This window comes from Sylvia atricapilla, chromosome 7 (assembly GCF_009819655.1).
Source record: "Sylvia atricapilla isolate bSylAtr1 chromosome 7, bSylAtr1.pri, whole genome shotgun sequence".
Lineage (NCBI taxonomy): Eukaryota > Metazoa > Chordata > Aves > Passeriformes > Sylviidae > Sylvia > Sylvia atricapilla.
The window spans coordinates 6,571,136-6,597,422 of record NC_089146.1 but is presented as its reverse complement, the minus strand read 5'-3'; the positions used below and the strand labels follow the sequence as shown (position 1 = coordinate 6,597,422).

General features: G+C 37.7%; 1 long non-coding RNA gene across 1 annotated transcript in view; it reads right to left on the bottom strand.

The window, feature by feature from the left end:
• Nucleotides 1-26,076, bottom strand: part of LOC136363818 (uncharacterized) — a 57,448-nt gene extending 31,372 nt beyond the window's left edge. The window contains exons 1-2 of the long non-coding RNA XR_010744056.1: nucleotides 26,023-26,076; nucleotides 24,793-24,949 (exon numbers count right to left, since the gene is read on the bottom strand). This is a non-coding gene — a long non-coding RNA (uncharacterized lncRNA). The remainder of the gene's footprint in view (nucleotides 1-24,792; nucleotides 24,950-26,022) is intronic.
• Nucleotides 26,077-26,287: the final 211 nt, after the last annotated feature.

The window sequence follows — 26,287 nt, the reverse complement described above, 5'->3', positions numbered from 1 at the left end:
CTTACTAAAAAAGAAAATGCCATATGTCTCAAGCAAGCCTGCCTCCTGTGAAAGTCTTAACACAATATCTTACACAACTCCTATTTCAAAGTTTGGAGACAGTTATGTCTTTATGATAGAACATGAAACTAAACTAGCCCCCATTACTGGACTTGTTTATTCACTTACTCATCTTAGTTCTCTTTACTATTCACACAACTTTACTTGGCACATGGGCACAAGCCCTTGGATTACAACCTTTAGATTTCACCTTTGAACAGAAGTAAGATGAAAGTCTTTCTTTCGGATATGATTTCAAGGTCATTTTATCTTTTGAGTGAGAGAGAGAAAAAAAAAATTCAACTGTATTTTTACTCCATTTTAGAGTCGCTGGATTTCACTTCAGTGGCATCTCCTTAGAGCAAATATTTTCCTAGGCAACAATAACACACACATTTACATAGGGCTAAAAAAATTACACTGTATGCAGCATGAAAGATAAGAGATTTAATAATTTTTGTTTCCTTTGGTCCATCTTAATTCAATACAAATACAAAAAAGATAGTTCCCCCTTTAGAGGTACCAAAGGGATCCATTGGGATCTTTATGATTTAAGAAATTCTCTAAAGCAAGAAAGTGTAATGTATATTGTGCATTATGAAATGATAAAGTTGAAACTGCCTATCCTAGTGATCACAGATAGGTAACATTTTCGAATACAAGAGACAATCTTCTATGTATATTTTAAATTTAAAAAAAACCCCATTGCCTCAAGCATCTCATGCAAGTTGCCTGAAATAAGAAGACCAAGCCTTAACACTGAGAACAATTCTCGCTTTTTAAAGTCATCTTCTAACCTGGCTACTGCATTTTTTCATGCAGCTGGACTGCATGCAACAGTGCACTTCAGAACCATAGCATGAAACAGAGAGGAGTTTTATGAAACTAACAAACAAGTAGTGTCAAGAAATTAAAACGCACTTTTCAGGAAACTGATAAAAACAAAGAAAACAAAAAATCCCCTCCCAGACAGTGACAGCTCATTTAATTTCAGATAAGCATCATCAAGTTTATATCAATTCTTTTCGTTATTTTTACATAGAACTGTATGTTGTTCACTGACTGTCAAGAAAGCTGAGATATATTATAGATGTTTAACACTTATCTAGTATCAGTGGGAAAAATCTTGCCTAATCTCAGTATTTCTCAACCATTAAGCAATGTAATTCCCTCAGCACTGATTACAAAAAAAAGAAAATCCATGAAAATATTTTCAACTTACAGGATATGATCACTCCTGAGTGGTGCACTTGACTGATCATTTTTGACTGAGAAAATAGTTTCCAGAAGGAGATGATTCATATAAAACCAAAATTTCATGGAATATAGAACAAGGGGTTTTTGGGGTTTTTTTTTGGGGGGGGGATCACATTCTCAAGAGATTAAGTGTTGTTTCCACTGTCTTTGAACTTATCATTCCCTAGCTAAAGGATGTTTTCATTGTCTGCTGCTCACATCTTTATAAGGACCATCTGAGAGTGTCATTTTGCAGGCTATCTTCCCCTCCGTGACTCAGAGAGTTAGTTCTGTCAGTCACTTCAGCTCATAAATAGGCAAACAAGAACAGAGCCATATGGGAATATAAGTACAACTAATTACTGACTTGTTTTAGTTTCAGCCAAACCTGGATTTCATCCTAGTATTTTCTTCACATAAGCCATCATGTCACATGTTCAGGCAAAGTAAGGAACATTTAGTTTCTAAACATTAAAAGGGCCTAATAATGACTTAGCTGTCCAACTCCCCGCCTTTCACTGCTGGTCTTTACATCCACATTTCCTACCAGGGAGCCCATTTGAATCAAGCTTGATTATTTGTGGCATGAAGAGGTGGGGGGAGGGCTACAGCCCCAGCCTGTACAGCTCAATTTTTTGAGGAACAGGCAATGGTTTGGAAGACACTGCACTCACCCCATGTCAGCAGAGCGCTGAAACACAAGTCAGAAACTACCCTGCCCTCGACTGAGAAAAGCCTTCTATCAGGCACAATTGCTCAGGCAGCAGTTCCACCCACAGACTTTGCAGCAGAGAAGACATACATAAGTGACAACATACCAATTTACCCTAGCAAGATGATGTGCTAGAAAACCATAACAGTGGTCACCACGAGCAAAGTCCTCACTGGTACATTTTAAAAACCCTTTGTATGCTCTTTGCTGGTCAATCTTGAAGATTTGAAAGCTACTTTACTATTTATTTAGGGTGGTGGAGTGGGCTTGCTGTTTCTTCTCTGTTGGTTTTGGTAGTCTTTGTAAACAGCTCTTTTGCTTTCTTTGTAGGTGGTTGATACAGAACTTAAACAAAAGATTTTTAGTACCCTCATGTGTTTAAAGACCATTCAAAGAAAATCCAAAGACACAACTGTGAAGAATATGAAGGCAGTGCACTGAAAAAACCCCAAACCTCTGGGACAGCAGCAGACAAGCTAAAGAAAGTAAGAGTACTAGAGAGAAAAATACAAATGAAAATTTCTATATTTGCAAAAAGACATGACAAAATTAAGAGTTCCGTGGAGTAATTATTCTTGTACTACTTTGTTCCACTGTTTATATTTAAGTGAAGCTGACTTGTGCTTGGCTTTGGTTGTTGAATTTTGGTTGCTTCTGCAGGACATTCATACGCTGACGAATTTTTAGTGCCTTACTTTTTTCTCCAATCTAAATAATGGTTTTGTCATTCAAATGCACTTTAATATATTGTATTTTTATGCTTCATACGGTAACAACCCTCACAACAATTTTGTAATTTCATTAATTGAGGCACAGAGCCTCAATAGTATTGGAGGTGTACAATGGCTAGACAAGTTAGAAATAAGTATTCTCTTAAATTTCCGACTTGTGTTCTTTTATTCAAAATCTTTTCAGTGTCAGCACAAAGACACAGCCCATCTTTCTCAACATCGATGATCTGGACAAGCTCATGGTTTCACTCAGAACAACAGTATCCACATTAAAAAATTCAAATCCCTTCAAACTAAGGACATTACAAAATCAAGGAAGAGAATAAGAGAATAGCATTTGTGTAGAAACAAACAATTGAACACAATACTTGGCTTTTTTTCCCTTGCTAGATTTATTGAGAAGGTAGAAGCCAAAATTATTTTGTTGTTGTTGGTGGTGGTTGTATTTTAATTTAATGCCAATATCTAGAAAAACATCTGGTTATTCTACACAATACTAAAACTAAAATTGCCAGAGAACAGAACATCTTTTATAAAGAATACTGAATGTACCTCTTAACTTTCTCAGATTTTCAAAATTATTTGGGCTGTTTGCTGCTTTCTGTAATGTCTTTCCAAAGTGAGGCAATTCTTGTACAGGAATCCTTCTTGGATCCAAATCACCTACTCTTACCACCCACTCAGTGACACTAAAGCCTCATTTTTTTTTTGAGGGACATAATTACTGTTAACTTACACAGACTGTAAGAGAATCACTTAAGTATCTAGGCTTTGAGAAACACGGAGATCTGAAAGGTGTTTTGAAGTATGTTTTCTTGGTGGTGTATTGTAATACGCGTGTCATGGCATAAGAATAATTAAAAAAAAAGCCTAACCAAGTAGATTTTTCCATCCTGACTTTTCCTACAGGATGCAGCCATCATCAGGATCAGTCTAGTTTTTAAACAGCAATTGAATTCATCTGGATCATCATGTAAGATTTTTATGTAACTCAGTGCTTACATGATTTTGTTACAAATTGTGACAAATAACCGATAATTTAATCTCTATTAGATTACAAAGTAAAGCTCAAAATTCCATATGCATTTAAAAATCACATACATTAATTTATCTCCTTTTTTTATGTCAACATAGATTACAGATTGCAGCTGCTAACACATGGAAATTGCAGCCAAATTTTCAGGATAAGTATCAGACAAAAAAAAAAAGGAGGGAAGATGTCTAGAGATCACATTTATTTTAGCCATTTCTTTAAAACATTCTGGGGTTTACTATGTTAAACAACTTTTATTAATATTTTATTATTTTTCCTCTTTTTTTTCCTTACATTTAGCTCTCCATCAGAATGAATTAAAAAAAAAAAAAAAAAGAACATTAGCTTTAATAATTTTATTGTAGGTTCCTTTGAATGTCTGAGAATAAGTAGTTGAATTCATGAGACCCATTCTCCAGCTGGTATGCATCATTAAAATACTACTGATTGCACTGGAGCAATGCCATTAACATCTAACAAGTCCTTGAACTAGGAAAATTCATAACAAATGAGAAAGCTACCAGATTAACAAGCAGATTACTTCACTGAAATACTGAAGAAAATCTGTACAAATGGTCATGCTATATTTATTTGCAATTTGGCAAAAATTCCTGAGAACTTAGAAATACGAGGGACATAATGCCCTAACAAGTCAACCCACTATATTTTATAAGAAGTTCTGCAGTGTTACAAGGGTAGCAAAAGCTTTTTGTCCTTTTAAGCTGTTGCTCCTATGCAGCATCTGCTGCAAACATGCAAATAATCAGATGAATATGGAACAGCAGTAAGGTAGCCCATTACACACAAAGTAGAAAACGAGAAATTTCAGTAGCTACTGTGTCCAGCAGAGAGTCTACACAGCACATAATCCTTCTGAAGATTAATACCTTGACACAACTCATAAATAAAATAATTCTCATATCTGTTTCCTTGTGGCTGTGGCAAAGTAGAGGTTCAATTTTATTACAACAATCCTTTCATCTCACAACCCAGTGCTGTGTGTCCAGATGTAAATACAAAAGCAAATGCTTAAATAGTTTAAGTCTGTTTACCAGTAGGACTTGCAGTTAAGGGGGTTTCACATTTGCCCAATATTGTTTTGTTTTACTACTTTCAAATTTTAAGGATTTGATTCTGAAATGACAAGGTGATAAACCAGAAAACAGATAATTTGTTATTATGTGCCTACATAAAAAAGCTAGAAAATAGGAGGGAGCAGACAATATATTAAACTTGGCTGTGATCCTAGAATATGACTTCACCTGAAATAGCAAGAGGACAAGGGAAAAGGCGTCACTGTCCTCAGAGCACTCTCCATGGCTTGGCTGGCAGCTCTCTGGGTCTGGGAGGGTATGACAGTGATCTCAACACACACTGACTATCAGGATGACTCTTCCACTCAATGGCCAAACTTCTTTTAGCTTTGACAGGCTAACTTTTCATTTCTTACCATACCTGGACACCTCTCATGTGGTATATGACACCCCCGTGATATGACTAATTATAAACCACAGTTTAATATGATTCAACAGAAGTGCCTAAATGAAAAAGGTTTTATGGAAGGTACTTCCACTAAATGTTCTCTTCCTCTATTCATTAGTGTACATCACTGCAGAATTTTGATGTGACTGAGGCTTGTTCCAAATCTGACAGGAAATTTTTTTTGCCCTACCATGTTATAAATGTCATTGCTTAACAAATGAATTCTAATGGAAAGGGGGAAAAAGCCCTCTAAATATATCCTCCAATAACCACATCCCATCTTAGTCAGAAATACTTCCAGGAATGCATACATTGTATACTTCAAATGTTAGTTCTTCAGGGATTTTGCTTCTTGATTCATGTCCATGTGCTCCCTCTTTTGACAAATATCACAAACAAATCCTAGTTGTACTGACTAAACAGCAAGTACATAAACAAATTGTGGCTCTGCAAGTGGATACATGAACATGTATCTGCAATGTGCACAAATCTTGCTTTATGTTGTTAAGTTATTAAAGAAATGAAGCAGTCACAGGCCTGGAGTTGTCTTTCCTAAAGGCACAAAACATACAGACTAAAGGACAATTCTCAGCACAGAAAAGGATCAGGAGCATACATAACTGAGTGGGCAGGAGAGGCATTTTTCTCTTATTGATCAGTGACCTGGAGGAGGCAGAGTTTCCCAGCCTGTGGATATCATCATACTCTTTCACACAGTCAAATGCCATGCTCTGCCAAGTAGCTCAGGTCACCAAACTCTGTGAACAGGGAAAAACACGGCAGAACAACTTCCATGTAAATAAGTGGAATAGAAGAGTCCCACTCCACTGCAGGGAGAGCAGTAGGAAACATGGATGGGGTGGAGGCAGAGACAATCTAAACCAAGCCATGATGACACTGAAATTGGGACTGGCAGTTACAGCTTAAGAAAAAGAACACTGGAATCATCACTGGCTCTTCTCTGAAATCAGTGACTCAGACAGTGACAGCCAAAAAAGCTAACAAATCATCAGATGTCATTCAGGAAGGGTATGAAAAACAAGTTCTTCATTTTGTGACTGTAAAAATCTTGCTATATCCACATCCTGAGTGTATGCCTGGAGAAGAAGAACTAAGAAAAGGATATAATCACCTTAGAGGAGGCCCTTTTATAGGCAGCCGAAAATATCAAGTGGAGGCAAGAACTCCCTCATAAGGACAGACATGAACAGGCTAGGAAAACTTAGGAGGGAAAGGGAAGACTGAAAGGGTAAAAATATAATCAAGGTTCAGTGAAGCCTTCAACAAATTTATAAGGAGCAACCCAGAAACAGAGATAGGACAGAGCTGTACTCTAAAATGCCAAAACAGTTCTGAATGCTGAGGAAGGACATGAAGGACATTGTGGAGCATTCTGTCATGGAGAAAAAAAAAAAAAAAAAAAAGGTAGTTGGGGAATTCCAAACAATTTAATTGATTGTGAATTAACAGTTCCTTTTGCTTTGCTACTCCTCAATTCTTAATCCACTTCTTTGGTGTGGGTTCCTGCACTGGCCACTGCTACTTTGGGTGTGGCACCTTCTCCTGGGCTTCTCTGAAGTGCTGTTCAGAGAGGTTTTCATTCCTGCCCCGGCCCAGACATCCCCTCCAGGCCTTGCATCTCAACTGTTTCTCCTCCTTTCCTTTACAGCTCTTGTTCTCTACTCCTCCTGCCCAGATGTGCTTCTTGTTTCTCCTTTGCCCCTGCTCAGGAGTCCCTTGTGCCCTGGCATTCTCTCTTGCACCTCATGTTTCTTTTGCCAAGGGTATTCTGGCCTTTCCTAAGCAGATTTTCCAGAAGCACCACAGACTCCTGCCTGGGCCGGTTCTGGTGCACAGGGTGTCCACTGCAGAGCCAGTCGGGCACAGACAGTCCCTGACCCACATGCAGAGAGATTTCCCTGCAGTGTCCCTGCTACCACACTCCTGTCCCATACAGAGAGAGCAGGAATTATCCAATCTGTGCTCATTGTCCCTGGCCTCTCCTCAACACTGCTGGAGGCACCCATGGGCTTTACATGGTAAGCAGTTTTGGGGGTTTGAGTATGCTGTCAGCCATATATGTCAAGGCTCCTTTAAATCAAAACCATGGCCTAAGGCAAATATGAATATATGTATTTGTTCAGAGCTTTGATAGCATCTTGATTTCACTCAAATTTCTGCAAAATCCATTTATCTCCATTTGCCTTACCTAAGTGTGTATGCTGACCCCACAAGAATTTTAACTGGCTGGGGAAATCAGCATTTTAAAAATCCAAAAGAAATGGTTACCCATTACAACACTATTGTAATATTCTTCCTTACCAAGTTTTGAACGTCTTAATTACTATTCTCCAGAAAGAATTGACAGCCCCGAAACTTGTAATAGCATTTTGAATTTCTACCAGCACAAAACCGCCATTTGCACTCAAAATTAAATAAAAATATATTTGTAAAGTAGTGTAGCTAAAACCACCTTACTTTTCTACCTTTTAACTTTTAACTTTTAACAAAGTAATTTATTCCATTATTCCATTAAAATGTCTATTTTAAAGATTTACCAAAGCACTATGATAGAAGTTCCCATAGCTATAAATTTCCTTAAGACACTATTTCAATAATTTTCTCATCTAAAAGAAAACTTGCAGCTGTTGTGTTTTGAAAAATTTTGGCAGGGATGTATTTTTATTTTGTCAATGATGTCACCATCTTGTGACAAGCTACAGAATGCTTTTGGCTGGGTCAGATTTTGTCTAGGCCACAATTATCTACATTTATTTTAAACTCTTTATTTAAATAAGTCTTTGAAATGAACATGCATGCAGACACGCAGCAGTGAAAAGTGATCCCTTTTGCTTGCTGCATTTGAGTCATTAATTCTTGGTACCAAACAATACCATATGTTTCTTCTCAATAGAAGCATTTAATTAACACTTGGGATCAGACAGATTTACATGGAAGCTGGGTTTTCATCTTCACCTCCTGAGAAATATTTTCCCAGCACACCTTGTGTCTCAAATAATTGTTTTCTGTAAGGAGAATTTTGCTCTAAACAGGCCTGATCCATCGTATCTGTTTCAAGGGTCAGCAAAGACATTAGCATATGGTCTCAAATAGGACAGGAAAAATCACCATAAAAGCAGAGGTTGTGTGAGAAGCTCAGGGGAAAAAGACCATGCAGCTGTCAGGCATCCCTCCAAAAGGGCTGGGCATAAGGAAGGAGAAGTGAAGCACAGAGACGGGGAGGCTGAAGCCTGACCAGGCTGCCACCTCTGCAGAATTGAATTTTGCCATCTCCAGGCCTGAGGACTAAATAAGTTAATTCAATTTGTTTAATGAGCTGGAAAGCTTCTAACAAACCCTGCTTTTAAACGTCTGGTCAGGAATACAGAAATCTTTCCAAAGCATTAAATCTACTGCTTGCAGAGAAGAGGAAATGTTCCCTTGGGATGACGATTAAGGGTGGCAAGGGACAGAAAAGGACAAATCCTGTCAGGAACCTTAGCAAGGCAAAGCGTTTTTCATTGGAGCATCCAGTCTTTTCAGAAATGTTAATTACCTTTGCCGTCTCCAGACACACTCTGCCCTATTTGGGAATGATCCAGGTAGGCGGCCGGAAAACAAGTTTCCACTTACAAGGGTGTTTACCTCTTTTTTCACAAAGTTTTGATTTATTGTCATGGAGAAGTAGATGAGGATTCTGCCCTCAAACTATTTTCTCCTTAAAAGACGACCGTGAAGGAAAAATGTAAATCAGTCTGATACTATTATGTGCAAGGAATCCCTCAGTATTTTTATCAAAGTTTGTTTCTGCCCCAAAAAATTCAAATCTTTTTTACTTCAAAAGACATTTATAGTGGCTTTAAAACACACTGAGGACACTGAAGGTATGCTAATCCTAGACTTTGAAGAGAAGCCTTGCTTCAACTCTGTTCCAACTATTGTATGAATCTTGACAAATACAATTTTTGAAACCATAGAGAGTTAATATTACACAGAATTGCAATAAAATGTTCTGGTTGGTTTTTTGTTGTTATGGTTTTTTTGTTTTTTTGTTGTTTTTTGTGTTTTTGTTTTTTTTTTACTTTCCTGAAGTGAGTGACATTTAAACAGCATATTTGACTCTCAGGAATTTCAGCTAATTACAGTTTCCCAACCAGAATATTTGATTCCCATCTACCAGATCATGTTCCTCTATGCACATTATCTGTTGTCTTCTAAAACAACAAATATTCTTGAAGAATTTATTTTGAAAAATATTTGATCATCCAAGTTCCAGTTTTATTTGTACTCTTTCAACTTGGCACAGTAATAGGGAAAAAAAAGCAGACTCCACTATATCACTCAAAATTAATTATCCATACAAAAGAAAAGCAGTAATACAGAACACATTTCATATTCCAAAAAATACTCAACATCCTTGAACCTTTTTTCCAAGAGAGTTAAAGCTATGGGTATGGCTTTGAGCAGTGCAGACTGGCTAAAATAAAGCTGAAATATCTTTTCTCCCACCCCCTAAAAAACCATGCTACAAAGCAAGTTCTGTGCTGTAAACCAGCAGGTATATTTCTAGCAAACATATTCCATGTTCTCATAGGCTTTGAGTTTCTCCAATGAAGAAGCCTCTGAAGGAAAAAAAAAAAAAAAAAAAAAAAAAAAAAAAAAGGAGCCAGCTTGCTCCTTTCTTTTACTTTTTATTTTAAAAATGTTATTTCTGGTCATAATACAATTCACGAGATGGAGAAAGAAAATCAAAGTGAAGTGTAGAATAAGGACTTTACAATTAGAAATTGTAAAGCAGGTATGTTTTATTTCCAGCCGGGACACACGAGGGGACATCGCCTCCAAACCGTGTGTACCTGGTCAAGACAAGGTCTAGCTTTAAATCCACATTGATGCCACAAACCCACACCTGCCAGGTTTAAATCCACGTTGATGCCACACGTCCCCACCCGCCCATTCCCCGCCTTCTCTCGCTTCGTTCTCTAATGAGCTGTCACGCCTCCTGGTGGTGGTGAGTTGGGGTCCTGGGAGGAAGGCCGACGTCTTCCTCAGGCTGATCTTCGCTGGGCAGGCGCAGTGGAGGCTTGGCTATTTTTCACGTTACTAGTCAGGTCCTAATCTTTTGCTCTTGCTGAAGATTAGGAGTTTGATTTTGCTGGATTCAAGCCACAAAGTTCTGCTTTATCGATTTTTGGCACACACCTAGGTCCTGCTTTGCAGAGTTTCCACATTATACATCTTACCTATGTGACTTAGTAACTACCAAACAGCCAAGCTAATCTTCTATATGTTCTCAGCGGAAGCTGTTTCTTTACTTTTACAAAATCTCCAAAAGCCGCTTCTAAAATCCTGTATTTTTATATTCATAAACATATTCCATAGCACAAGTCCCATGGTTCTTAATAAAGATCCCCAAATGCAGTGTTTCTAGGATGAGAGGATTATGGAAAAATCAGCCTAGCTAAATATTTACAGCTAATCAATAAGACAGAAGATCATTTATCTGCACATGACATGTCAATTCTGTGGCTTTGCAAATGTGCAAACCATTCAAAGTCATCTGTTCTGCCTTTTCTGCACTACTAAGCCTCATTCTCTAAAACACTGTAAGAGAGTAGCTTTCAACAGAGCAGCTCTTGAGTCTTGCTACCAGCATATAGGATCTTTTCCATAAATCAATTCTCACTTCCTGTGACCGACTTTCCTGGTAACTCACTACACCCAGGAACTGGAACCCAGCAGGAATTACAAGACACTGCCCAGTGCTTGTCAGCAAACACCGACAAGAAACTGGACCAACTTGGTAAAATGGTTTCCTGGTTGCTGATAGAGCCCAAACTCCAAGAGGAATAACAACAGGGCACAAAAAATGCTGCACGAACAGCCTTCCAATAAGGCATTTTACTGTGAAAATTAATAACTGATCCTCTGCTGAAAGGACAAGTTGAAAAGGCTCTATTTTTATTAAACTCTGACTGGTATGATAACAGCCCAAATACAACCCGCTGAAATGATAATAGTCCTTTTTTTCCTGGCCAGATACAAGAGAAATCATTCTGCTTGCAGGCACAGAATGAGGCTACCAACTGCTTATCTCTGTTGGTGCTCTGGTGTACCTGAATTACAAGAGCAATATTAACTGCTGTGGTAAGAGACAGGGAAGAAAAAAACTGCATAAGAAATCTATTTTAAGACATTTTAGCTGTGAATGCTATTACCATTAGTAACTATGATCATTAAAATTTTGCAGAGAAATGCATTTCTTTATTAATTAGCTAAAAAGTTGCAATTGATGCTGTTCATGCTATTCTACTTTAAGATTTCAGATACACACATTTGATAAAGAAAATATAAAACACTGCCCTACATACTATTCCATATATTGCAATTTTTTCAAGTTTAATTCCACTCTATTTTCCAGTAACCTATGGACTAAAATGACTCCTTATTTCAGTTGTTTCCAACTTCTGTCTCATTGTGCCTGCTACAAGAACTATAAGTAATCAAAATGCAACCCTCTTCATCACCTTCAATTGTTTCTCAAATCGTCCCATGAAGGTGACTGATTTGCTGCAGCAGTGTTGCTGGGAAGTATGGATTGCCTGTAACAAGATATTCTTAACATCCTTTCTCGAAAACACAGCCTTAGAAAACTAATACAAAATTCTAAAAAAAACAGAGTATCTAGCTTTTTGAAAGTGAAAATGCCATGAAGAAAAATGAAGTATGTAAAGATTTTGCCCTTTGTGTCTTCTCATTCTTTTGCCTTTTCATTTTGCTTGATGCCAAGTAGCACTTCGAGACTTCACAGTTAAAAACATCACTTTTTTATTCCTTTTGGATCTATTCATTTTTCTGATGCCATAGGAAACCCAGAACTGTCGTACCAGGAATTTGTCCTTCTTATTGTAATACAGAGAGAACAATGGCTAAATTTCTCAAACACTTAAACCACTTCAGAGTGTTCTAATCCCTTATTATACGCAGTAATTAACCTCCTATATATTACAGCGTAAGCAAATATTTTTAACTTCCAGCCCCTCGTGGGACATTTGACATTGACTTGGGGAAGAAAAGGGCACAGGTGGGGCAGCTCTAAGCACCAGGAAGTCTTTGAAGGAAATCAATGCTCTATTACATAAACACAGAAAAGCTTCTTTCTGATAGAACAGCTCAGAAACTTTAATTTTCTTCTGTCTTTCCAAGGCAGAAGCAAGGCCTAGATGAAAGCCTAGATGTGATAATGCAGTCTGCTAGAACCGAGCTGCAGTGCTGTGACAGAAAAGCACACTGCTCCTAAGAGCATCATTGAACTGCATTGGACTTGAATACAGCATTGCATTTAAAACACGGCAAAGATCTACTCTTGACTGCAATAAAAATCACGGAGTTTTCATCTGTCTGCTGCCCATCACACACTGCTGTGGCTCTTTAAAAATACAGACTAATAACTAAAAAAAGAAAGACACGTTCTTTCCAGGGAAGATGTTTGAAAAAGCCAGCTGTATGTTGTGCGAGTTGAAAACTTAGTGACCTTAGTCACTTCATTGATGGTCATCTCCTCTGAAATGTGGGAAAAAAAACCCCACACCCTAAAAAATCATATTTCCCCCTACACCTTTCACCTGGTTTTCTTTAAACTTGAATGCATTTCCAAATATAAAAAATAAAAGTATGTAATTATCACAAATCTGTTATTTATCAGAAAAATTACTGTCACATCTGTTAACATTTAGTTTTCCCCAACTCTTCATTCTGTCCCCCTAGATTATGGTTTCTTTGATATGAGACTAATTTGTTATGATGGGTTTTCTCTTTGCAGGTGTTCCTATGATGCCCAACACCTCGTTCCAATTTCCTTAGAGCAGGCAGCCTTTTGGTCATGAGGAAAGTTCTGCTCATGATGATTACATGGGCAATGCAATAAATTGCTCCAGACAGCTTTGCTTGGAAATACGTGAAAAAGCAGGTCTCACATGGGAGAGATACCAAGAAAAACAATCTCAGCTTTCTGACTAAAGTGACAGACATTAAATCCACAATGAGAATCAACAAACTTCTTAAAATAATGAAATCACTAACCACTTAATCTCTCTAGGCAGTTAATTTCCTCCATGTTCCCTGTATCTCTAAATACATCCCAGACTTTTCTTGTTTAAAAAATCCCCCACAAAAATACTCTAATTGGAAAACCAGTATGAATTCACTGATTGCCCCTAGAATTTTAGCCCAAATACACAATGATTCAGGTAAGCAGTAAGGAACCAGCAGCTATTTTAATATACCAATGTATTTTGACACATATGTAAAAATTTTGGTGGGTTTTGCCGCTGATTTCAGAGGGAACAAAATATCCTGAAATAGGTATTATGATTGTTAATTACATTCTTTGAGGGGAAGAAATGGTTCCATATTCATAAAAGAAACAAAAACAATTATTAGCCAAGTTTAAGCAGGACATCTGTAAGACAAGAACAAATATCATGCAAGAAAAATTAGGTTAAGCCAAACATAGGCTGTTGGAAACAATCTCTTGTGATTATGATGCCCAATGCTTCCAGTCTGAGCAAATAACATGAACTACAGCTTATAAAAGGTGCAGTGTCCATTTCTAGAAATGGACAGGCAAACACTGTGATTAGCAGTTTTATTTAAAAACCGATCTTATTTTGAAATCATAAGGCAATCTTACAAGCATTCGTATTTTTTTCTCATGTATTTTTTTTTAATACTCTGGTTTTGTTATCAGGTTAAAGTTCATCATAAGAAGCGAAAAATATTAATAATGACAAAAGATAATTTGTTACATGTCTTGTCCTACAGTGAACTACAAAATCTTCTAAGGAAATACATCCCAATAAAGTTAATACATAGTTGATAGCTATATGATGTTCTTTTACTCTTTCTGATGTAAGTCCTACATGTAATTCAACAAATGGTAATCTAGAATCCATCCAGGCTGAACACAAGATTAACTTTGTGAATGGAGTTAGGGCAGAGGAACTGGCTTGAAAGAAATGTCTCTAATTTCCCTCCACTTTTCACCCTGCAATCATCTTCATTCAAATGTCTGATACTGCCAAATTTTAAAAAATATTTACCATACAAATGGTTTTGTTAGGTTCTTTGCGCTTTTGCATAGTTTTTGTTAATTGGATTCAACAAACACAACTAAATCTTCATAGTTTTACATGGAAGCTGCTAATGTGAATCCCATTATCCATGATTTTTAACCTCAGTCAAGAACAGTGCTGCTCTCTATACTTAACAAGTTCAGCCAACCTGGTAGCATCAGAGTGGCTTTCTGAAATGAATTACAGCTTATCCTCACAGCAGCCCAGCAAGGTCAGAGTATACCAGCCCTGTTTTTAAAGGGGCAAGCTAACAGCCTGAGTCAACTGAATTTTTGGGAGGACAAGAACCAATCATAACTGGTCCAACATTGTGCTGCTGAACTAGCAAAGGCAAACCTTTCTCAGCCTGGCTTGTATTCCACCTTCTGCCCTCCTCCAACATGCTCCTTACACATTGGAGCCTTGATCACAAGGCGCTGACATGTGCTTATTCTGCCATGTGTACCAAGACCTGTCACTGCTACACCATCCTTGTCATCCTTCAGTTTGCTATTTTATAAGCTACAACAGGTATTGCTTACCTCTAGTCATCTGTGCCTTTACTAAGCAAAGGCCTAAAAGCCTAAATACTACTTTTGTTTTTCTGTACCCTTGTACCTCTCTAGTTTGGGATTTTTTGAGTCAGAACTGTGATGTACTATAAGAAAGGCTCAAACTTCCAGTAATTCTAGAAGCAGGAAATACCAATGAAAACCTGTTTTTCAGAGGACATCCAACATGAATAAATGGATCTGAAAAATTCAGATAGTCAAAAACGAATCTGTTGCTGGGGTGTTTGGCTATACTGGGATCTTTGAGCACATTTTGTACTTGATACATTGTTATGGTCAGGTCTAGATGTGGTTTAGACCCCTTCAGAATGTAAATTAAAATATTAATTATCTACATTACACTGAGACTTTTATCTCAAGTAGGACATTATTGTATGTACCTTTAACTTTTTGATCTACTGAACCACCTTTAGTAGTTCAGGCTTCAGAGCCCAGGAACAACTTCTTGATTCTTATTTTTCTAATAACAATTCTCCAGTAAGAAAAAAAAATCATTTATGGCAGAAATTTAAAACAAAATTACTCCTGTGGTATCCAAGAAGGCTTTGTACTGCAGAGATGCCTTTTCCTACACGAGGCATTTTCCTTTTCCACCTAACTCATCTAGTGTATCTTAATTATCATCCAGCCATTTTCTCATTATATTCTCTTTTCTGGCTGAAGGAGACCTATGATAGAAACCTTAATTTTCAGTTGAACATAGAAGCAGACATTTAGACTCTCATGTGCAATAATGGAATTTCTTGATCATTATTATATTCATAACTTCTAAAATATCTCTAAAATTTCATTGCCTATTTCTGAACACCAAATATATAAGTTAATTTTCCAGTGAAACACTGGAAATGTGACCAGAATGCACAACATAATAGGAGATCAAAATGAGATAGTACTGATTTGACTTCTCTTTTCAGTAAACCACTTCAGGCTAATCTTTATCATGACATGCCTGGAATTTGGACATCCTTCAGTTTTGACAATTTACTTAAATAGTAAAGGATTAACAATAAATATATTTTAAACTGCAATCAGCCTCAACTCCTCACTCCAGAAATAATTCCTTTGACTATGGTGAACTGTAGAAAAATAATTCTGTGCATCAAAATGAGAAATTTGCAACACAGTGATTATCAATTACCAGCTGCTTCAATGACTGACAACATGTATTTCATTGGCCATTCAAGACTGGACATGCACACAGATAAGTCCTCTTCATTGTTCCCTTTCCACAAAAAAACCCAAAAAACCAAAACAAAACCAAAAACCAAAGGGGAAAAAAAAAAAAAAAACTCCAACCAAACAAGCCCCTCAACACATAAAAAGCTTTGGTTTCTTTCACTGTGTATTGTTGAAACAAAGAATGTGTGTTCCTCCACTGATTCAATGGAGCATTTAAAGTCACACTGTACTTCAGAAGCACAAGGGTGAACAATACCTTTTTCTGAATGCGTCCAAAGGAATGGCTAACACAAGCATGTTCAAGTGAAGAAATGCTTAAAATAACTATTTACAATGTGCTGAAATCTAGAGCATTTTGCTCTATACTATTCAAGCGGATTTCAGGAACACATGTTATAGCTTTGAGCAGGAGTTCTCTGAGATAACACAACTTGCCTCTCTATACTATGTAATAATTTAGGCAACATCCTTTTTCATCAGACAGTTCCACAGGATTCACTTTTTTCAACCAATATTTAATATTTATATAAATCCATCAATTCTACCTTTGAAGTCTTACCTTTTAAAATTCAGCATTTCTTTCAAATCAATTAGTCCCTTACCATCAACTTATTAACCCATGATGAACAAATAATTTATATTTAGTATTTCAGTAATTCACTTGGATCCACATGAGCAATAAAAGCCTTTTGTCTTGAATCCAAGAGGGCAATGTGTCCTGGCCATGAGTACTTGGCCTACCAACTCCCAACAGGGGCAGCCAAAAGCTAGATGGGAACATTTTTTTTTGTTTTTTCAACTTAAAACCAAATTCTGCCCATTCACAGTGGGCAGTTATGAAGCAGATGGTCAATGACAAAGCATGAATAAAGAAACAATTTGCTAATATTGACCCTACAATTTTCCACTTTGCTTTTTGTGTGCCAGAGTAGACATTACCTATCGATTCCAAGCAGCTTAAGACAAACTCCTGAGGCTAACAAAAAGGCACTTATTCTAAAGATCTGATTAACTACCAGTACATCATTTTAATGTTTCCATGGACCTTCTGCCATCACCACTCTATTCCTCTCCATACTATTAATGTCTATTTCCCATGGCACTGCAGCCCCCTTGTTGCATTCAAGAGAAGCTCCCACTGATATTTATGGAAATCAACCCACTATGTCAGTTCCTCAACCACTAGTGCAGCTTCTTGAGATTACTCCAGTTGAGGCACTCTTTCCCTTAATTTTTTTTTGCAGCACTTTTCTGAAAAGCAGTATGTGAAAAATAGTTCTATGTTCAGGCCAAAGAATAAAAACTTAGTCTTTAGTTAACCATGTTTAGGCATAGAGAAATAAAAAGAAAAATTTTCAAAGGAAAAATCCCATGTAAAACAGTTGAGGCTTCAAATGTAACACTCATTTAATTAGCATTTGTCTCTAAATAGGACTCCAGTTGTTCTAAGTACAATACAATTAATTTCATGTTTTGCTTGAATTCATCATTGCTACTTTATATAACTTCTGCATAAAAGCACAACTAGGAAAAAGAAAGGAAAATAAATTACTTTCGACTGAGAAATAAGATTTCTCTCTAAAAGGCAGACACATCAGTAGCTAAGTTGCAACCTCACACTGAACAACTTAACATTCCATTTCAAACTATTAAAATTTTTGTGTTCCGTAGAAGTTGTTGGCCTAAAATATCATGTCATCTGAGTGCCAACAAAGCAGACAAGCAGAGTACAAGCAGTGAGGCAAAATCTGGGAGTCCCAAACAAATGAAGGATGAGACATGAACCTTTATTCAGAGCAAAAGGCAAAGCTCAGAGCTGGCTCATATCTCTAGATTGTCATAGTTGGCACCGGCAGGAAGGGATTTTACTTTTTATTGGGCAACAGCTTATATTACAGAGGCTTTATGGACTACTATCTATAGGAAGCTATGGCAGATTTCGTCAGCAGAAGCTGACACAGAGCCAGCCTCCAATTTTACACTTTGCCAGAAGTCAAGAGACATCAGACACCTACTGACAAACAGAAACTCTTTGGAAGCTTTAATACACTTAAACTTGCAAATGCATCTGAGATGGTTTATCTCTTTTGGAAGCATAAGAGACATTTATGGCTCTTCAAGACAGTATTTTACAAATTCTAGCAGTGCTACTTGCCTTTCAGTCCAGATTATTGTGTCTGTGCAAAGAATACAAGCTGGCAACTGACAATATTTCCTCTATGTATTTATTTCATTCAAATTCACAGAGATTCCTTGTTTGTTCACAGAAAGTAATTAAGTATTGGACCTCAGAATAACAGCAGAAAGAATGGGATTCTTTGCTCAAAGAGGACTTCCTGTCACCAGGAAATTAAATGTTTCTTCTGGCAGACAGTAAAGTACACACAGAAATAAAAATTAATCTGTAGGCTTATACTTACATGCTTTCTCAAAGTTAATTAAGAAGGAAGGTTACCCAAGGTTCAATGAATGAGGCAATGCCAACTTAGGAAGTGATCTCAACTAACAAGAGAGCAAAAATACAAAACTTTAATTGTTGAGCAGATACAACATTCTCGTACTCTGATTTCTTGAAACTGAGACTCTGAAATCCTGTATGATTCAGGTGGGCTTTACATAGAGAAACCCACTCCCAAAGATGAATAACAAAGTGACAAAAGATTGAATAATTAACACAGAACCAGGCTAGGTCCTGTCTCCTCATTAGCCTGACTTGCCTAGATATCAAGAACACACAGAGGGAAAACCAGTTCCCAATTCATGCACAGGCAACTCAAGAACTGAAATTCCACAAGTGCAAAAATTTCCCAAGTTTCATGTCATGAAAAAAAAAAATAATAATGATCAATTGCTTTAACATTATCAGTGGTATAAAAAGGGGAAAAATTACTGGTTTTGGGATGACAGTAGTTTCTCAATCCTGTAATTAATGACTTTGCCAAGGATTAACTTGTGGATGTGTTTTACCTTTTAACTTGTCATTTTTACCCTAAGACAGAACTCAGGAGTGACAGTACAAACCTAGTAGCAGATGTTACTTGATTTAAGGGAAGGGTAGGAGGGTAAAGACTTCAGAAGTTTTTTTCTGACAGCAATTCTAAGTGCCTGCACTATTAAGCTTTGATCTTCAAATGAAATCCAAACCAACACAGTGATCACCTCTCTGCCACCCCATTTTTGCAGAAGGCACATTGATACTTGGATAAGTGAAGAACCCACTTCTCAGTGATGGCTTGGAATATGCATCTTAGAAGTTGGTGGTACAGAAACAACTTACCTTCTGAGAATAAATCTAGTTAAGAAATCAGGACTAACATAACCCTGGAGACTAAAAATACCTGGGATGTAGGATTTAGCTCTTCTCAGAACAGTGTGACAGGAGGCCAAGCAGGAGCATTCTGCTAGACTCAGTCACAGAAATGTAGCCAAAATAAAAAATTCTGCACTATAACATTTATGGTCCTGTTTCAGTTAAGGTGCTCTCTGAAACACACAATCACTAATTTTCAAATCTGTCTCTGTCACCATCCAAAACATTGGTTCAGGAAAAGCATTTTAAATACCTATATTAATTTCCTTTAATTCCAGTAAGCAATAACTAGAAAAGAAGAGCACACACTTTCAGAAAAATCTACATCAAAATTATCCTTCAATGCCATACATTAAAAATCTAGGATAAAACAATATAATAGATCACCAATGATACTTTAAGGCATGTTTTCACGTTCACATATTTTGGAAACACTATAATTAAAGTACCATCCATGCAGAGAGGCAAAGAAACAGTTCATTGCTTTCAAATACACTTAGGGCTCCAACTAAGCACAGAAACTTTCATGCTCACAGCCCTGGGATCAGGACTCAGTTGTTAAGCAAACTTCTTCAAAACATTATCAGCATCAATTCATTCCCAGATTCATTTTCTCAAATGTTTTTATATAATGCTTAGGCTCTAAAAATACTCCACAAAAGCTGAAAAGCATAAACCTAGTTAATGTTTATGGCAGGACAAGATATTTTTGTCATACACTAAGAAAAAGATATATGCATTTGGTAGAAACATGAAATAGATTTGCTTTACTGTAAATAGACCCTGTTGTTTTATTTTGACCTTTTAAAATGTTTAGGTAAGGTCAGAGTAAAATTAGCAGGCAACTCTCCAACAAACTAAGTCTAAGTAAATCTAAACTGCTTCTCCATTAAGAATTCCATAGGTCACTGCACACAAATTTAGGAATTCCAGTGGGTCATCAAACACTTTCTAGCTGCAAAAATCAGTTCGAAGCCACTTTTATCAAATGCCAGGAATAAGGAGAAAAATCCTGCATGTTTACTCCATGCTACCCTGGCATGTAGCCAACAACAGCAAAGGAACTTGGAACTGCAGGACTAAATCCTCATTTGTCTCACCCTTGTAGTCATAAAACTGTTTATGCAGATAAAAGGACTGACAATTGTATGAAGTGCTGTGCACTGAATTGCTGAAAGCTTCCAAACACCCTTTTTTAAAGAAACTTATAGCCTTAATAAATCAGCTTCTAAATAGACAGCATGAGAATTTATGACACAAGTAAAATATGATGAATTTGTTGTTCTGTGGCAGGGTACGAGTCTGTCTTACTTTGCACAAGACATAGAATCTCAGAGAGTCATCAGCCTTATATTACACAAGCAGAAATATAATCCGAAAGATTTACAGTGTTTGTATCAAGAAAAAAAAATTATGCATACCATGTGGAAGGAAAAAATATGAATGACAGGTGGCAGACACAAAATTGTTTTAACACAAGCTCTGTAGTTACAGCAAATACCAACTGCTGTAGATTAGGCTAAAACAAGCAGGGAACAGAGATGTATTTTAACTGCTGCACTATTTATTTTTGTAAGCAATGTGACAGTAGTCACATTTAAAACATCAGACTAAGTAAAAGCAAAAGGATTCAGAAAGCTAAGTTAGAAGAATTTCTGATTGATTCTTTGCATTTCTCCTAAACAGTTTTTTCACATCAGAAATAGTATTAAGAATCTATAACTGGCCTCTGATATGGTCTTCCCATGGAGAGCATACAGCAAGTGCTTCCATGGTTCATTTGGTACAGTCCAGACACATGGTTTCATAGAGGAAACAGCAGCAAAATCATCACAAGGTATTCCTGCTCTCCATGCAGTCCTTGATCCCCTAAAGCCAGTTGATTTTGACAAACCTTGGCACAGAGAAAGCAGCAAGGGCAGAGTTGGTAGATGGAAAGAGTACTTTGAACTGGTACTGGCACTAAATGCTTTAAAATTAAGTTCCCAGGCACCCAGCAGGTAGATAGTTGAAATGCCAGCTTCAGCAGCCTTCCCTGCTGCTCACAGCCTTCCCACATGCACCCCATTTTCTTACTCTCACTTATTTATGCCAGCATAACTAGTATAATTAAAAGCCTAAAATGTACAGGGTTAAAAAATGTGGTCTTCTTTCTTAGTGGAATGCTTTCACCCTGAATTAATTCAGACATTCAATTTACGAAGTTCTACAAAAGCCCTTTCTCTGTCAGACCTGAAGCAAGGAGAGCTGTGGTCACAGCATTTTTAAGACAGCTTTGCTAGAAGAAAGGCATCTCATGGAACTAAACAGAACACAAGGAAGAAAACAAGTCCTGCATTACGGCTTTGTTACTCTGCCTGGCTGGTGACATTTCCCACAGATGTCCCTACTAAATAGCAATAAAATGGAACAGCAAATAAACAAAAGATAAATTACATATGTCATTTGGCATGGGTCATACCTCAGGTGACAATGCTTCAAGTACCAGTGCAACAGGAAAATAATAGCAATTAACTTGGAAGAGGTAAAACAGTAAAGAAAAGTCCAAGTCCCGTGAACACACATAACAATCTACAAGATTTTGCTAAGGATTTTCAGCCTCCAGTAGTTTAACAGGAAAAAAAACCCCAAGATTCTAAATATGGATTGAGAAACCTTACCAGAGAATGGAATAAGCAAATATATCAGCATTCAACAGTTCTTACAAGTTTAAAGAGTGCAAAGCATATGCAAGGGCCCTAGGAGGGTCTGTCCTGGAGGCTTGTCTGGGCTGGGGGCCAAGGCAGGGAGTGCAGCTGCAGCCTGTCCAGGCTGGCCCCCTCCTTTCCCTGCCTGCACAGCCTGGGCCAAAGCCCCTTCCCCCGGGAGCTGCTTTTCAGCTGAGCCTCTGCCATCAGCCCCTGACCTGAGCTGCACCTCCTGCTGTGCTGCAGCCCAGCCCCTGCCTCCTCCTGGGCCCTGTTTCTCCAGCCCACTGTGCCCAACAGCCCGGCCCGGCCATCCCAAGGCTGTGCTTGCCCCCTGCTCCCCTCACTTGGGTGCTGCTGTCTGCCTAATCACCCTCATCTGACTCAGCCCCTCTCGGGGAGCAGCCAGCCCTCACTGCTCCATGTCTGCTTAACCTTCTTCTCCTCTAGTATTCATGAAAGAACGTAAGTGACAGGACATGATTTATGCTGGTCTAATTACAACTGAAATAACTCTTATCTAGCTAGCTTGACAAAAAAAAGCTGAGAGGAAAATATAGAATAAAAACATTATTTGGTCTAACTGAGGTTTGTTGCAGGCAAACCTTCCTTATGAAAATTAGACTCCATGGTCACATGATTTCAAAATGAATATGGAAAAGATGGCATCTGTCACCGTTGACAAGACATTGAACATGACAGGAAAACTTGAGCTTTGACTAGAAACTAAAATAACTGGCTGGCAATTAAGTTAAGCTTAGCTGTGATGAAACGAGGATATCAAGCAAAACACTGAAGCTTAAAAGGAACACATTTTTAAAATAAAATTTATAAACATAACTCCAAAATTGTTAAGATTTAAAACTCTAGCATGAGTAATAGACTAATCTGGACACCCTTCAAGGGAAAGGTGGCATGGTTCTGGTAGTTCTGATCATAAATTGTTTATTCAAGTCACATAGCTCTTCCCCAAGATATTCTGCCAAGTGACAGGCCTGTATTCACTATCTCAGTTTCCCATTCTTTAGAATGGGACCACTCATAATACACTACCAGATGCAGTTCCATCTGTTAGAAATGAAAAATCAAGATATTCCATGAAATTATATTCCAGAGAACCTTTGTTCTCCTGTCAGGTTATTTTTAACATACGACATTTCTTAAAAGCTGCTTGTCATCAGGGACATAGTCCATTTCACACAGTTCTCCAAATTGCCATATCATCTTTTCCATCAATAGTTACTTGTGCTAGAAAGAATGGACCTCTATAGCTAAGAGCTACTCAAAGATCAGACAAAACGCAAAGGCAATGTAACAACCTGGTTCTTGGGCTGACATAATCCTTCCAAAAACAGCCACTGCTGCTGGAGTCGGGGAGAAGGAAAGCAAGCTGCATTTACAATACATGAGAAATTACTTTTCCAATGAGTATCATTTTATGCATATCCCTAACCTGGGAAAAGTCTGATCTCTCTTCAGCACAGAAGGAATTACACATCCCCAGGGCCAGGCTATCTGCTGGATCTAACAATTACTGGGTAACCAGAGACACGGGATTAGAACAGAACTGTTCTAAACAACTTCTGTTGTGCCAGTTTTCTGACAAAAGGCACTTTTCTTGAAAATTACAGTGGTAACTAACAATGCTGGATCGATATATCAACAGGGATCACAGGAAACCAATGCCACAGCCATAACTTGTTCTTCCATGAAAACCAGCTGGGACCACGGAAAGCTGATCCTGAGCTTTTGCAGCGAGTCAGCACATGTTATCACATTAGCAGGGTTCTGATGTACATAAGCAACCACACCAAGTTACAGCAGGAGAAATCAGAGCAGGGGGTAAAAAATGGTAAAGAAATGCAACTCTTCTATGGATGCTCAGTGCTGCAGTAAGACAGAAAAGAGGATAAGTAACCAGATACAGATAAAAATAAAGTGAAAAATAGAAGGGTGGGAATACTTAAGTGATTAGGAAACAGAATGCAAAAGAAATAAACTATAAGAGAGACAGAAGAAGGTTATGGAGCAAAAAGTAAGATATGGAACAAGCTGAGTGTGCATAAACATTAATTAAGGAGAATTCAGATTCCTTCAGCTCCAGATTTTTATCAGCGATAACACTGGCTGATTCAGTTACAGATATTAAAAATTAATTTAGAACTCATAAACTCAGACAAAACTAACAAATTCCTGCCCGTGACCAAACTAGGTTGAACATATAAATCTGGTAATCAACTTGGCCCTGAAAACTTTCATGGTTAAACACTGGTAAGAATGACTAGCTTGACAGCTTAGGGGTGATTCACAACCAGCTTAATTATCATTCTTCATTTAAATTGATTAACACAAGTAGATATGAAAATATCTGCAGCTTGACAAGTGAAACATGCAGTTTTCCATAAAACTTTCAAGTTATTCAGAATGCATGTGTATGCTGGCAATAAAGTATGGTTTCCATATAGAACTTCTATTTGCAGTGCTCTAAACCACAATAGAAATCATGTCAGGCTACACACAGAAAGATGTAGTCCAGCAGGCAATTCCTTAAACACGTAAAATATACAGTAGGTCCAATTTCTGCCATAAAAACCAGGGCTTACCTTTGGTTCTGCTTAGGAAAAATAGCAAATGAAGTTTTTCATCAAAGCTAGGCTGGGAAACTGTTACAAAGCCAAAAGACAGAATAAGTAGCTACCTCTCAATCCAGTGGATTCAGCAGCACAAAGGAGAGTGATTTGCAGTTAGGGGCCAGGTGCACGAGCTCTGGCAGTATCTATTTGCCACTCCTGGAGAGAGACTGCTGGCCTGACACAGGAGTTCTTCATAAGTCCTTAATGAGTCACCCTCATTACCTACACAAACAGAGAGCAGAGAAATGAGCACCTGCACAGTTCTCACAATCATACCCTCATCTTAGCAGCCCACTGTTAAAAATGCAGGGTAAACAGAATGTTCAGGAATAGCAGAGCTAGAGGTACTACAGGGTGTGCTCTTATGACCATTTGTTTTATCTTTACTGCTTTCTAGTTTTCTCAGCTTGAGACAAGTTAGGAGGAAAGCTGGTCCGTGCACATTATTGGTGTTCCACAAAAAGCCTACCAGAAACACACTGCAGAGATTCCCATACATGACAGCAAACAGAAAATATAAAAAAATAGAAGTAACAAGGAAACTTCAAAACTGAAACACATTTAACTTGACTAGAAATGAAATCCATTATGGCAGACAACATGAGAGCCTCTGATACTGTTTAAAAAAAAAAAAAAGTATATTTTTAATCACATCTCTCAGGATGTGTATCTTCATACGAACAGCACGACTTGAACATGTAGTTTCACAATACTTAGAGGTTCAGCTGCCTGAAAAATGAGATCAATTTACTGTTCTGAGCTCTTCATCTGTTCACCACTGTACCTCAAGAATTTTATGACATACTAACTGTAACAGGACACTTATGGACACATATACAGTCATTTAAACAGAAAAGTAAACATAGCCACTACTTTATCTAAAATTTTGGGCCTGAGCATTAAGCAAGAATTTACCCTGAGACAATTCATGTTTCCTTAAAAAGGAAGGCTTTCTTTCTAAGGGAAGGTGGGGAAAATTACACATCTAAATATTTCCAAGGATTCATCTTAGTCATTTTTGCTTCTGCAAAATTTGAAGGGGAAGGAAACATACAGGAAAGAAGTTTTCAAATTTTGACAACATATGGAGAACCCACTGAAATCCTCCAACCTAAATTCTGAAAAATAAGCAAAATAATTACATCAGCTTTTCAAACAATGCTATTTTAGAATAATTCTATCTCTACAAGTGCACATTCATAAAACAAACATTTTTTTTTGTGAGATAGGCATACTTGAAAAAATGCTCCAGCATCCCATCCCAAGCCTTTAGCTCAATTTTTAAATCTCCTTACCAGCAATATCCACTGTAAAATACAGTCACTTTCTTTCTTTTTCTGCCTTGCCCAGCCACAACCCAGCTCCTTCTCCAAAGGCTGACTTGTCCCAGAGTGAGTGGAAAGAAGGGTGTCCTCCCAGCAGGTAATTAACTGGCTGTGAGGGGTCATTTGTAGAGAGATTGAGAACACCTGAGTGGGAGGAACAGCTGTGGGGCTGATGGCAGAACAGACACTTGTGCTCTCACCCCACACAGTCAGGGTTTAAATGACAAAGTCCTGA